Source organism: Zonotrichia leucophrys, chromosome 11, assembly GCF_028769735.1.
Source record: "Zonotrichia leucophrys gambelii isolate GWCS_2022_RI chromosome 11, RI_Zleu_2.0, whole genome shotgun sequence".
In the NCBI taxonomy this organism is placed as follows: domain Eukaryota; kingdom Metazoa; phylum Chordata; class Aves; order Passeriformes; family Passerellidae; genus Zonotrichia; species Zonotrichia leucophrys.
In genome coordinates this window covers 3,212,384-3,227,759 of record NC_088181.1, presented here as the reverse complement: position 1 = coordinate 3,227,759, position 15,376 = coordinate 3,212,384, and the positions used below count along the sequence as shown (strand labels likewise).

Genomic DNA, 15,376 nt, shown 5'->3' with positions numbered 1-15,376 from the left:
AAGTTCTGAAGTGGCTCTGACTTTTCTCATCCCCTCTTTCTCTTTTTTTTTTAATTTTTTTTTTGATCAGTTTTTCATTGAGATTCGCTGCTCTGGGCGAAATGGTTTGTAAGTGTTTGGCTGATAGAACAGATGGAACTGGTAATGTCCAGCATCTAACAGGCTCTGTGGTGATGTTGTTTACTTGTTTTTCCCCCCATGAGGTTCTGAGGAGCTTTTAGTTTGAAGAATAACTGGTTTTTGGTGTAACCATGAACGTGTGCATCTAGAGAAAAGGAGGTTGTGTAAGTAGGACAGGAGCAGTTCATACATCAGCAAGTGAGCACTGGGAAAAGGAAAATAAAGGGTGAAAATCACAGAATTCTATAATTTTAAATGCCATTTTCCTAGGGAATTGCAGTCCTCATCTTTCTCTCCCTGATTACTTCTTAATGGCTTGGGACAGAAATGTGCTGGGCAATGAGACACAAATATCTGTGAGGTGGCAGAAATCAGAAATGGATTTTTTTTTTTTGGAAAAGAAGGCATCTTCCCAGCACTGACCACCATTCATGTGGTAGAAATGCCTTTATTTGGGATCCTGGTAGACCACTCTTTTATCCATTTGAGCTAAAAAATGGTGAATGTTCAGCTCTTTCTGCTGGGTAGTTTTGTTTAAGTTGTCTCCTTTTGAGCCCTCAATATTATTGGATTTTTCTGAGTATCGTGGTGTAAAGGTGGTGTTCTTTGATTGATATTTATCCATCATTTATGAGATTAATATAAATTCTGCTTTATCTGTTGTAACCTTTGAATGCAGCCATACTGCTCAGCTGACAATATATACTCAAGAAAATAAAAAAGGTGCAGTTATTTTAGGTTTTACAAGGCTGGAAACGGAGAAAATAGTTTTAATTTTCAGCCTCCATCTCTCTTTAGTGGCATTTGGGATTTACAAGCACTTGGAGGGTTCAACAAAAGACATTTCCCCAGAGTAGGTGATGCTCATTGGTCTCCTTTAAAAATATTAAAAGAAGTTTCATCAGATCATGGAGCTTGAAAAATCAAATCAGAGTCTTACACAAATAATCCAGGTTTTGGGGAGCTTGTCATGCTAAGTGGGTTTTCTGGCACGGACTGGTTTTATTATGGATGGAGCCACAGCAGAACCACATTAGAAAAGGATATTGTTACAACACTTTCAGTATCAACAATGCTACTTGGAGAGGAATAATCTGTTCCAGATGACTGTTAAGAACGTCTGTCCTTTTTAGAGGGGATTTTTTTTTTCTTTAGTTGATTTATTCTGATAAAATTTGGGATCATTTAGTCTCCTGTCAAAGAGTCAGTAAACACGAAGATAATGTGATTCACAGAAAGGGCAGTCTGAGAGGCTACTTTCATTTAATTCAATTAGATGGGCTTTTGTATTGGATTTATTTGTTTTATCTTGAGTCTTGTAGCAAATTTTTCTCTTCATGAAAGAGGAGGCAGGGTACAATTACTGCAGACATCAAAACTGCTGGGTTAATTCCATGGTTTTTCCATGCCACTGGCAAGTAATGGGACTGCAGTTACCTGCATAAATAGCTGGATGTAACACTGATAAAACAGATGGGGTTTTGAGAGGCTTGAAGGAAAACCTCTGTTTGTGATATAGATCACACCAACATTTCCCACCACACCCATGTGCAAGGCAGGCATCCAACTGAACAGTTGGAAATGAAAGCAAAAAGGTGTTTTAAATTTGGCTTTGCAGGACGTGACTGAGGGGAGCCTGGTAAACTAAAGTTACTGCAAACCTACAAATTTCTTCAGTCTCTTTGTGCCCTTCCTTTGTCCAGCTCCTGGGATAACACCCGTGGTGTTTATAGCTCTGATGGGGCACATTTGGGATCTCCTTTCCATCACTGACGTCCCTCTGTCCCAAATCATCGTGCCCAGAGGAACACCAGGCTGGGAACACCCCTGGACAGAGCTCAGGAGCAACAGGGCAGGACAATATTTCATGGCCAGTCTGGCAAGGGGCAATGCTTGAATCTCCCTCTGGATTTCTGGTTTGCCAGGGATGCCAGCTCATGGGTTTGTGCCTGTCCCGAGGCACAAGGGTGTGAGCAAATCTGTTGTGGTGTGCCTCAGCTTTTTATTGTCTGCTCTTTTCAAAACTTGCTCTATCTGGGCTCCCTCCCAGCTCCTCCCTAGGCCATTGCTCAGGTCCCCTTGATGCTTCAGGTTTTGGCTTTTCTGTTTTTCACGTTCTGTGCTGCTTTAGTGTGTGGGTCTGGGTTCACATCAGGGATGCTGAGCTCTGTGCACAGAGCAGGGAGACAAAACAATTCCTGCTCCAGCTGGGCACCAAGGACAAATGATCCCAATCTCAGCCCAAGAGCACAAACCCCGTGGGCTGGAGAGAGAAAAACAAGCAGGGTGGGACTGCCTGGGCTAAAGCTGGAATGGGACAATGAACTGCAAGGTGCAAATGGAGCAGAACTGATCCAAGGGAGAGACCCTGGGAGCGCTCGTGCATTTTGGGGCCATTTTGGGTTCATTTTGGGACCATTTTGGGACCATTTTGGTTCACTTTGGGTGCAGCCCTGGCTGGGCTCTTGTGCAGCCCAAGGTGGATCCATTGAGGAGATCCTTTTAATAAATCCCTGCTTTATTCTGTAGCTCTGTGCAGCCTCTGTTTTAGCTCAGCCTTCCCAAGGCATCACCCTGGCTCAGATATTTCCAGGGGAGACTCTGGGGGCTCTCTGGCTGCACCTGGATGCCCCTTCCACTGAGCAAAGCCCTTGGTGACCCCCCTGACAAAGCTCAGTGCTCCCCCCTGCTCTCTGCATTCCCAGCACATCCACATCCATCTCTCCAGCCACTGGATTTTCCCTCTGAGGACTTCACTTTGCTTTGGAGTGTCCCTCCAGCAGGCATTAATTAAGCCTGAAAGGCTTTTGAAGATGTTCCCCAGGGCTGAGGGCTGCTGAGCATTCAGCAGGGGAAGATTTGGGGAGCTCTGTTAGTCCTGGATGAGCAGATTCCTGTTTTGTATTTGAAATAGATCTGCACCCTCTTGGTTAACAAAATATTATGCTCAGGGTAACTACCTGAGCCGCCTCACCAAGCCAAAGAGCCCTAGGAGGCTTCCAGAAAAGCCAATATTAAATCCAGAGACATCAACATTAGTGAAGTAGGACTAAATTATCTCCAGCTGGTGCTGGCTCTTGCCTGAGGCTCTGAAAGAAGTAGCTCCCTGGAAAAGAAGGAGAGATGAAGGCTGTGCTAACGAGGAGCAGAACCAGGCTTGGAGCTTGGGTCACGTTCTGTTTCCAGCCCTATCAAGTCCAGTCAGTGGCAATTTTTCCCCTCCCATCACTTGTGCACCATCCACTCCATCAAAGTCAAATTCCTCTGGCAGTGAGAAGGATCCAGCTCCACTCTTGGAGCACTGGAGATTGGGCTGCCCCTGCTTCCAAGGTGAGAAGCAGAGATCCCTTGAAACTTCTATTTTTCTTTATTCAATTAACCTTTTGTAACTGTTAATTGCATTTTAACCATGATCAGACCTCATAACCAGCGGCTTCTCTCCATACTGAACACCACCTTTGAGTGCAAGCCTTGAAATAATTGGGGAAAATTATGGGTGAACATCAATCATTGCTCTGTGCTGAACATGACTCAGAATAACAATGTGAGCAACTTAAAAATCAGCACAAACATCACCTGGATATTCAGGAGCCTTCACTCTGTGTTCCTGATCACTTCCTATGACAAAAGGGGTCTTAGAAGAAACAGGGATTTCAGACATGAATTATTTACTGCTGTGATTGGTTGGGAAGCTCTCCTCTCACATCTACCATGCTGTTATTTTTAATTAACATCTCCTGATTCTCTGGAAAATCCTGCTTGCCATGTGATTCTCTATATCTAAGCAATACTGAAAATACTGATTTAAAGTACTCTAGCTCTGTACCTAGAGCTGCAGAATCATGGAATGGTTTGGGTTGGAAAGGACCTTAAAAATCCTCTTGTTCCAATCCACCTTCCACTATCCCAGCTTGCTTCAAGCCCCAATGTCCAGCCTGGCCTTGGACACTTCCAGGGATCCAGGGGCAGCCCCAGCTGCTCTGGGCAAGAAGGAGATGGGTATTTGTGTGAGTGTGGCACTTGTGCAGCACTTTGGGCCATGTTGTTGGGCAGAATGGATATAATGAGGCATGGAAAACATAAATTCAGCCGGCTGGGAGCACGGGGGTGGGTAATTATCCCTGTGGGAGCACAGCAGGTGGATTAGTTACTGGGCTGCCTCTGCAATAAGCAATTAAGGGAAAACATCTGTTTCACATCTCCCATTCCTCCTTTTCCAGGATACTCCCCCAGTTTGTCTCTCCCTGATGCCGCAGCCTGGAGACAAGTGATTTCTGCAAGGAGGCTGTGCAAACAGCGCGTGTGGAAAGCAGGGCAGGAGGTGGCCAGGAGCAACAGGAACATCCAGAACCCGCTCCTGACTCCCTCGTTGGGCTTTCCGTTGGGTTCTGCCCTGTTCCATTCCAGGGGGAAGCTGTTCCCAGGCTCTGGAGGTGCAGAAAATAAACGCAGGAGCAGCTCTGCTGGGTGAGTCAGCATCTCTGCTGCCATCTGCAGTAAGAGGAAAGCCTGAGCATCTGCTCTATTGCTTGACCAAGGTGTTTTTAAAGTGGGTTTTGTTCAATTAACCAAGCCAAGCTGATATCTGGTGCTCAAAATTTTGGGAAAGCTCTGTTTGCACCAGGAAAGGTTTCCATGCTCACCAGGGTTTCCGTGGCTGATGCTTATAGCTTATTGTGCTGCTGAAAATTGGGAATAAATGAAGCAAAAAGGTTTTTGTGTTGCCAGAAGGATTTCTTGATGCTCTGGGTGGGTTTAATTGGGAGAGATTCTGTTCAGACTGATGGTAAATCCAGAATAACCCTGTTTGAGGTGAGCTGGTTTCAGTGCTGCTGCTGTATCATAGAAGAAAGAGAAGGGATTTCCCCCCTAAATTGTGGGTATTTCTTAGTGGGATAAATTGTCCAGTAGCTAAATCTGGTTGTCTACAGATTATCTCAATGTCTATGGATCTGCCCATTAAGATAACAATGAAAAATAATTTTTGAAGCATTTTTGTGGATTTCATTATTTATCCATAATAATTTCTCCATTTATTAATAATAAATTATCCATAATAATTTATCCATTTATTAATAATAATTATCCATAATTTATCCATCTCGCCTAAGCAAGCACTGCTTTCTCTGAAAGCCCTTTATCCTTATTGCTCTTGTCTGGGATTTATTTTTCAGGCAAGGATTAGATTAAATTTCTACAAAAATATTTAATACACTTGATCAGCAGTGTGGGGTTTAGCAGTGCATGGGTGTGTCACCTGCTGTGCACATGGCAAATGTTGGTTCTTTTCTTAATACGTGGATCTAAACTCATGAATATGCAACTGGAACATACATTTGGGGAAGAAATGTATGAATTTAGAATGACGTGAAAACACATGTTTAATTTAAAGTACAATAGAATTGTTTCTTGGCTTGAAGTGCTTAGAGCAATATTAGGAACTTTTGCCTAATCTCTGTTTTACAGATTAGAGTACAAATATTTCCAGTGCAACCAGAATTTATTAAAGCAGGCTATTGCCTAGGGAAATGTGCCTTTGGATGTGTTTCTATCAACTCTCCTGGAAAAAAAAAATAAAAGAATGTAATTAGCATTGCATAATCTTTTAGAGAGAAAAATGGGCCAAAACCGAAGTGCATAAAGAGAATATTGCAACTGTGGAGTGTAAATTGCTTGTGGCTGCCAGGCTGGTTGTGATTCCTGGGGGCCAATGCCAGTTAGAAAGTCCTGACTGGAAGAAAGGAGCAAAGCTGGAGATGGCCAGGAGAAAGATGAGATGAGCTGTTGTATAAAATTGGGAAAACAGAGTTCCAGGGTGACAGGCAATTTGTTTTATATATGCCTTGTATACCCATCAATGAAATTCAGACCAAAAAAGAAATTGTTCCAGTCCTTGATGTTTCTGAGTTCATGGAGGCTCCATTGGCTCATGAGATTTACTGAAAATTATTCACCAACTTGTTCCATTCTTTCTCATTTTCATGGTGGAATCAGTTATGTGAATCAGCTAATTTTTAATTAAAGCTGATTAAACTCCATGCAGTGAGGTCAGATCTGGGTGATTCTCATGATGCAGTGACTTTATTTGGTGGGGAAGGTGAGATGTGCACATGGGACTGAGCTGGTCTGGTTTCCCTTTTCCTTCTCCTCCTCACCTCTTTGCTGCAGTTGTTATCAGCAGGGATGTTTCTTTGTTCTGAGCAGCACCTGGACTGGGAGTTCCCATCCCCTAAGTGCTGCTGATGTATAAATAAGCTCAATGAAAAAAAATTCCATGGTGAAATTGTTCCAGTCCTTGGTGAGTTCATGGAGGCTCCATTGGCTCATGAGATTTACTGAAAATTATTCACCAACTTGTTCCATTCTTTCTCATTTTCATGGTGAAATCAGTTATGTGAATCAGCTAATTTTTAATTAAAGCTGGTTAAACTCCATGCAGTACCTGGGCTGGGAGCTCCCATCCTCTAAGCGTTGCTGAAGTAGAAATAAGAGGAATAAAGAGCCTTTTCTCTCTGCTAGTAATTCATTGCTGTTTTTATGCAGAATTCTGGCCTGGAGCAAAAATGTAATTGGCAGGCAGGGGAGGCCACAGTGACCTGTTCCAGCAAGGGACCATGGAATAACAACCCCATGTAATGCTCTAAACATCACTGAAATCAGAAATGAAGCTTGGCTTGGAGAGCTCCTCCACAATTTAAGACTCTTTTTCCTGAAATATCTGGGGGAGAAAACCCCAATCCAGACAGAGATTATGTTATTCCATGTGGAATAATAGCTGTTGTAAATAGGTTTATAGTGTAAAAATGCAGGTCTGATCTGTCCCCTCCTTGATCCTGTGACATTTACCATACACTTGGGCTCACCAGATTTGCTAAAAATTCTGCCCTGAGAGAATCTTGACACTGGCAATTCATGAATGAAAAAAAAAAAAAAAAAAAAAAAAAAGAGTGTATAATTTGCTGGTTAACTCCAATTTCTAAATTATTCATTTGATGGCACATATTCCTGAAGATATGAAATGGTCTTAATTAAAGGCAGATGTGCAAAATATAGCCTATAGGATGGATATAGGGAAGGCATACTTTTCCATGTGAGTGGCAAAGCCCACAAAGCCACAAATACCTCTCCACTATGGCAGCCTCAAAAATGCATCCACAAATATTATTCATCTCAGTGGTCTGCAAAGATTTATCGGGGGTTACAGCTTCCTGAAAATATCTGTGAGGCTCAGGGGTTTGGAGATGTGTGTTTGGCACTTGGCAAGCAGTCCCTTGCTTTTGCTACACCCACTAAAGAGGGCAGCAATTATGAGTAAGACAGTCTGGGAGAGACTGAAGTGTTCCAAAATGGATATTATGGGGAAAATATAGCTGGATGTTTACAGTAATTTCTTCAATTTAAAGTCATGAAAAGCATCTTTCCACACATCAGTATGTCTGTGCACTGGGGGGGAGAATCTTTTAGAAAGGAAAATCTGTCTGAATTTGCCCCAAATACTTTAAAAATAACTTGTCATTTTGGATTATGAAGGATGGTTTGGGTTGGAAGGGATTTTAAGGATGATCCCATTCTCTCCCCAGCCATGGCAGGGACATTTTCCATTGTCCCAGGCTGCTCCAAGCCCTGTCCAACCTGGCCTTGGGCACTGCCAGGGATCCAGGGGCAGCCTCAGCTGCTCTGGGCACCCATTCTGGGCTTCTCCACCTTCATAAGGAAGATTTTTTTCCTAAGATCCCATCTAAACCTAAATTTTTGCAGTTTAAAGCCATCACTCCCTTGTTCTATCACCAAATTCCCTCTCCAACAGATGAACACATAATCCTGAAACTCCAGATATAAAATGAGGATTGCTCCTGTGCCTCAGTTCTTTAGAACAAGCTATTGGACTTGATGGAGTTGAATTCAATGATCCTTGTCCCTTCCAACTCAGGATATTCTATAATTCCATGATCTTTTCTGGCAGATTTTCTCATTTTTCTTCTTGACTTTTCCCCCTTTGATGCTATTATAACTCAGAGATGTTTACTCCAAAGCCCCCTCAATTTCAACAAAATAAACATTTCAGATAATCCATCATTTAAAAAATAAAATCAATATTTATTTAGGTTTGTGCCTGGTTCAGCTTTCCAGTTCCCTGCAGAAATGGAAAGTTTTTCTCCAGAACACTTAAAATGTTGGTTGAGGACTTCTGCTTTTACCCTGGTGCTGAGCTCCAACAAAATGTCTGTGTGTGTGAATGAGCTGCAAGGTCAGATGTGCAAATATAAAATGGATTGTTGCAGATAAAATGGATTTAACCTTTGGGTTTTTCTTGGCTTTTTTAGAGTGGTCTATCCTCTCTCTGAAATTTTTATATTTGCACTTAGTTTACCTAGCAGGCAACACTGAAAGGAGTATTTTGGAGGAATTCCATCTTTGTCCTGAATTATTAACTTGTCTGAACAATGGCAAAAATAGGAAATCTGGGGGACAGAAACAGAAATCAAAACTACACCCAGAAATCAAAACTGCCCAAGAAATGCTGCCTCATTTCCCTGGAAGGAGCATTGTTCAGTTTACTGTAAATCTGCTGATGGTTCTGTGATCACAGGCAAAGGTCAACCCACTCTTGGTGATTCTCTGAAATACAATCTCTTGGTTCATCTCATAAAACAAAAACACAGTGTGAAGACACTGAGGGAATGGTTTACAAAAAAAAACAACCTTACAACCGGAAAAGGTGAATTTTAGTGACATCTGAATCTTCACTGTGACCAAACTGGATCCAGATTCCAGCACAGAAATCTTAAAGCGCAAAAGAAAAACAAGGGACAAGGTAAATGCTTTTAAACCCAAAACTAGGAATTTGTAATATACAAGTCAAACACCAAGTCCTGGGTTAATTTTTGGGGATATGGGGAGATTACAGATCAGAATAAATGAATATAGCTATGGTAGAAGAACCCCTTTAAAAAGGGTGCTTTATGTGCTAGGAAAGGCCTTGTAACCTAACAAAGCATTCCCTAAAATAGAAAGCACAGCACCAACATAAAACACTCATCATGTTTTCAGTGCAAGGCAAGGATTTGCCTCCTAACATCCCACGTTGGGGCTTGAATGGCATTTCTGTTCTCTCCTCAGCTGAGCTAATGACAGAGCTGAGGAAGTGTCAACACCGAAATCGCTCAGGGTGGCAGCAATGATGTTCACAGGGACATGGGAGCCACAGAAAATACTCTCCTCAAGGCTGCTTGCCCCTGACTAAACTGTGTTTGCAGCAGGAAAAGCCAAAACCTTGCCCAGAGGCAGCGCAGTGCTCCAGGTGAGCCCCATGCCTACTCCAGCTACAGTGGGTGAGGTAATGCTCTGCTCTCCCTGGCTCCTCTGTCCTCCCCTGCTGCCAGCCCAGTCTCAGGCTGGCATATTTGCTATTTATTTGTTATTTTTTATTTATTTTATTTATTAGCTGTTTGCTATTTCCTCCTTATTTATTTATTTGCATTTTGCTATTTTTTTTAATCAGGGGCCGACATCACCAATGGTGGAGTCCAACCCAATTCTTGATGGCTCCGTGTGTCATTTTCATTCTTGGCAGGGAGAGTTCATCTTCTGTGACTTCACCTTCCATAAAGTTTGAGTGGAATTCACCTAAAACGCCCGTGAACTCCGTGGAGGGAGGTTGGCAGTGATGAGCAGTTCCTCTGAGGTCCCTTGGACACCTGAGTTTGGGATGAATCACCCTCTGGAGAGGAAACGGCCTCGAGCTGAGCCAGGGCAGGCTGAGATTGGATAGTAGGAAAAATTTTCTTCATGGAAAGGGTTATCAAGTGTTGGGACTGGCTGCCCAGGGAATGGTGAAGTCACCATCCCTGCAGAGATTTAAAAACGTGTGGATGTGGCACGTTGGGTAGTGGTGGGCTTGGCAGTGCTGGGGAATGGGTGGTCTTGGAGGTCCTTTCCAATCTTAATAATTCTATGGCATGCCAATTTTTCTTCAGGGCTTGCAGAGATACTGATTCTTTTCCAATCCATGTGTGAAATGTTAGTTTAGGATGGTGAAAATCAGGGACACTGAGTGATGGGCTCTTGATGCAACCTCGTGGTTCTCTGACAAAATCTGGATGAACGTGTGGAAACCACTCATCCCAAGGGCAGTGAGGGGGAAAAACTGGAAGTTTGATTATTTTATGATTTTTTCCCCATGTTTTGGTTCTCTGGACAGCATATTCCAAAGCTGTGTTTTCCAGTTTTTATTCAGTGTTGGATAGATCAACAGTTTGGAGGAATTTGGGATGGATTGTTCCAAAATGGAGCAGAGCTCAGCCCAGACTCTCGCAGTTATTTGAGTTTGGATTTTCCTGTGTAAGCCCAGCCTTGGAAAAGCTTGCTATCTTTGTAGGAAATAATTGCAAAAAGAACATTTCTTTGCCTTAGAGTGAAACACTGCTAAAATCTCACCTGTGGAACACAATATAAATTCATTAAAGTCCTGTCTTAATTTTGGTGAGTGAGGTGGAGTTTCACAAACAAGTTGATGTTTTCATGAGTTGATTGTGCCAGACATGATCTCTATTGAAACTCTTAAATTTTCAGAGAGAGGGTGATGTTCCCACAAATTTGTCAGTTTTGTTACCTGGGACATAACTTTAATTTTAGTTTTAAAATGTTGCCAAGGGTCCCAAACTTGTGTCAGAAACTGGTACCATGTTCATGATTTGCAAACAAACATAAGAACCAAAATGTTTTGTTTCTGCCCTTTTAGTACTTTTAATTATGTTCATTATTAAATATTTTAATTGTCTTCCCTTCAGTGAACTTCAAAGTTCAATTACAAAGGAAACCAACCATTTTTTTCCACAAAAAAAGCATTAAATGAAACTTGTTCCTATTTTTCCATAATTTCAAGTGTTGATCAGCTGATCTCTTTACAGAAAGGAAAAGAGACAAGAAGTCCTCTAAAATATCCACAAGGAATACCCACTGATAGAAGTATTTGTTAATGTGAGGAAAAATATTATTATTATTTTTTTCAAAAATATTGCAGGCATTTCTTATTTCTGAGAATTTACCTCTGCTTATGGAAAACAAAGAAGAGAAATTCCAACTGGTGCATGGAGGCACCAGGTGTTGGCTATGAAGCTTTTGCCAGGCAGGGACAGATTTTTAAAAGGTCTTGGATCCCACGTAAGGGAAACGAGATTTTAATCAGATTTCACTCAGGTGTCCAAAAAAGGGGATTTATTTCTAAATCACCAGTGACCTGTGGCTACTTCTTTGTGAATCCAGTTGTTATTCCCAGTGGGAGCTCCTGTTTCTCAACACAGCTGAAATTCAGGCTCTTCCCATTTGGAAATCAAAGGGAGCCCTTTGTGCTTCTGAAATTCCGGCCCTGGCCAAGTGCTCTGCAGCCAAGAACAAAAGTTAAGTGAACTCAGAAAGAACAAGTCATCAGCCTGACCTTTGGTCATCAGAAAAATGTAAAACATCTTGGAGTTATTCCCCAAATCCAAGTCAGGTTTCATCTGTGCTGAACATTCGGTGCAATAAGTGGGAATTTCACAAATTTCACCAATCAGCCAGCCTGAAGTCACTGCTGGCAAGGGGGTCTCTGGGTGATTTGTACTTGACAGTGTGTAAAGACCAGAATCCATCATTCCAACCTGGTGGGAAGAGATTTTAAGGGATTTTTAGCTTGGTTTGAGTTTGGTCTTTTGTTGTTGTGGGGTTTTTTGGGGGGGTGTCGTGGTTTGCAGTTTTTATTTTTTCTTGGTTTGATTTGTTCTTTTTCTTGTTTGTTTAAATTGTTGTAAAGGATTTTTTCCAGCATAGTGACCGGAGCTTGCAAAAGTTTCTATTTACTCCAAAGGGTTGTTATGTAAGAGCTAACCTCATTGTTCTAAAGCAAAATGAGTAAATGATAAATGAACGTGTTTGGCAGCAGTAAAGCCAAATAAGTTTGTCTGGAGAGAAGGGAGGTGAAGGTCCTGATATTTTTTTGGTTTTTTTCCCTCTCCATCCTTCTGCATGATGGGTGATGCTCTCCAATGTCCATCAGGTCATTGTCCATCACTGGACTTCAGAAATTTCTTAAATTATTTTTATTTATGAATAATCACTACACAGACAGAATCTTTTTGGCAGGTAACAGCTGGAAGAACAAGGAGACCCTCACAGTGGAGGTCACAACTTGTAGAAATGCAATGTTCATTGTAATTAAAAATACCTGAAAATGGAAAGAAACATTTTGCTGTTTAGTGCATCACAAATATCAAACTGCACCCAGGAAAGGAGGGAGCTGATTTAATAACATCTGCTCTAGATAACTTTGAAATGTAATTACATGTTAAGGACATGATTTCACACTGCTTATAATGTTAGAAGCACACTGTTTCTAATTATACATTATCCAGAAAAGGGCCTTGCTGCCTTCTGTCTTTAAATTATTGTTTTTGTCCCGACACCACCTGTCCAGGTAGGTAGTATTGTGTCTAGTGTTGCTTCTGAGAACCACCTATCAGTGATGGATTTATGCTCACTGCATAAAACCCCTTTTCCTTAACCCTGCATGTTCACAGAAATATAATTATTGCTGCATTTCAGACAGAGGGAATTTCACAACAGTGGTAGGAGATTCTCAGTGGCTTTCTATGAATAAAAGAAGAAAACTTCTGTTCCAAAAATCCATTTAGTGACTTCTGCCTCACCATTTTACATACCTACAAGTCTTTCATTAAGTTTCAGTCTCTCAGACACCTCTCCCCATATGCAGCACCGAGTTCCTTTCCATTAAAATCAGCCTCCAGAGATGGATGTGCAGCTTCCATGGCCTGCAAATATCTTCCCCCATCACTTACCTCGCCAAAGAAATGTTATTTCTGACGCCCTGCCCACAGTACTTTGTGTTCTCTCTTAATCAATCAAAGTGTCCTTATCTTTGCTGCACTTCATCTTGTCTAACAAGCGTTCCCAAGAGCACCTGAGTTTTATTTCTAGGAATAAATGTGTTGTCTTATTGGTTCCATGTGTTCTTCAGAGCCTGCCCTGTGCCCTCGCACAGGAGGATCCACATTGATTCATTCCCAGAGCTCGAACTTTGAACGTTCATATTATTTTTATTAAACTTAACTCTGGTTCTTTCTCCCTTCTCCCCTTTCCCCTGCACCCTCCAGCTATATCCAGCCTCAAAGCAAGAATCAATGGAAAACACATTGAAAAGAGGGTTATGTCCATGTGGAGGAGGATTGGCATCCAATTCCAAACTTGGAAGATTGACTTTACCAGTTTTGCCTTTGGTTATGCACCCAAGATGCCTGTGCAGGTGAGTGAGTGCCTGAGCACCCAAGGAGGTGTCTCAGCACAAAGTGCTGACCAACCTCACAAATCCCTACTCAAATCCTTCTTTCTGGGAAAGATCTGAGTTCTCTTCCCATCTCCCTGGCTGCTCTCTCAGCTTGGATCATGGTAAGGTAATAAGGAACCAAATGGAGATTCCTGGCTCTTGGCTGGGCCGCTGTCACTTCATTGTCACTTCACAATGAACTCAGGAGATGTGAGGCCACCTCTGGGAGAGTTTGGTTTCTCCTGATTTTGATAAAACTCAGCCCCAGCAGGTCCCAGCTGAATTGCAGCCGTGGCTCAGAAAGTGATGTAAGAAAGCAGGGGGAGGGAAAATAAGAAACTGCCCAAACCTCAGCAGGGTTTTGTCCATCTTCAGGGCTGCTTTTGTGCTGGAGTGGTTTGGAGCAGGGTGCTGACATCTGTTTGGAACAAATGCCATGTTCTGTGCCTCCAGCTCCACCCTGCACAAGTCAGTCCTGATTATCTGTGTGGATGTGCTGCTGAAATTTGGTCCTGAACTACGAAATTTGCTCTGTAACCTTTTGTCATTCCCAAAACGAAAATTGTCCAAGCACATCCTCATCCCACAACTTTCCTTGGAAATTATCCTTGACCCTCACATCATTCTGAGGGATGGAAAACATTGAGAGATCTCTAAAGCCAACAAGATCAGGGCAGGAGCCCAGATTTCTCCTCTCTGAGCCACAGCTGCCCAAAATCTTGATAAATACCAAAATGGTTATTTTAATGGTGAGAAATACATTTAAAAAAATCCAAAAACACCCCCCAAAAAACAAAACCAAAAACCTAGAATTGTAGAAATGTGAAAAATCTTGCTGTAATAGTAGCAGAGGGCTGAGAATCAGGCAAGATGGTGCCCACAGCTCAGTTTAAAAAAATAACCAACCAGATTAATGAGCATAATCAAGCCTGACATTGAGTAAGAGGCAAGAACAAGTAATCAGATCCCAACTTAGCTGATGCTGGCATTACTGGGAGCCTGGGGCACAGTCCAAGGATAAAAACATAATGTCTTATCTAAGCAAGGAGTCATTTGTGCACCACTGGTTACAACACGTCCTTAAAAAGGGAAAGAAGGAAAAGGAAAATATGGCACATGAAATTATTTTATTTCCCAGAAACGATAAGAAAGTAAAGCTGAAAGTTTCTACACCCAATCTTTATAGAGGAAAAGCCTATCTGGAGTTAACCCCTTGCAATGTCCACTGTAAAGCCCCAGGATAAGGAAAAATATATTAAAACAAAAATGAAATGGGGGCTAAATCAAATTAGTATAATGAAAACAGTTAAAAGCTCAGATTTTTTGAGTGTTTCTTGCTGTTTGGAGATTGCTGGGATCCTTGGGGCCAGCCTGCTCCTCGGTTCAGTGAGAGTTCAGGCAGTCTGGCAATCCCATCCTTTTGGCCAAGACTCCTTTTCTGGCAACACGTCTCCCTGTTTCTCAAGAACTCTTCTTTTCCTCCAGATCCAACAGGATGTTGACCTGGATCTCTCAGAACAGCTCATGGAGAGGAAAGACCCTCTGACACAAAAACCACGTCACTGGAGAGGGAGCTGTAGTGTCAGGGAGGGCATCTGGAAGATCAAAGTGGGAATAAACCAATCACTCCAAGCTGTATGGCTTTGCATGGCTGAGTTTTGTTTCCAGCCTTTTGAAGCACAGCTCATGTTCTTTCCTTAACAAGGAAAGAACTTTTGTGTAAAATTCAGGAAATCAAAAAAGCTGGTTCGCGTAAAATTCAGTAAATTACAAAAAAAATCCAGACCAAACACCATGGGCCTGTGGGGGAAAAACTGGAATTTAATTTCTGTACTACAGACCTTTCCCAGAATAGCCAGGCATGGGCCAGCGTGAAATGCAACACCACACATCTGTGGGGGATTCTGCCCAGTCCTCCCAGCCTTTTCCATTTCCATC

General features: G+C 42.2%; 1 long non-coding RNA gene across 1 annotated transcript; it reads left to right on the top strand.

Moving 5' to 3' along the window:
• Positions 1-3,295: 3,295 nt before the first annotated feature.
• Positions 3,296-10,610, top strand: LOC135452715 (uncharacterized). The gene is made up of 4 exons (XR_010441679.1): positions 3,296-3,450; positions 4,341-4,587; positions 9,241-9,421; positions 9,623-10,610. It is a non-coding gene; the product is annotated as an uncharacterized LOC135452715 (long non-coding RNA).
• Positions 10,611-15,376: the final 4,766 nt, after the last annotated feature.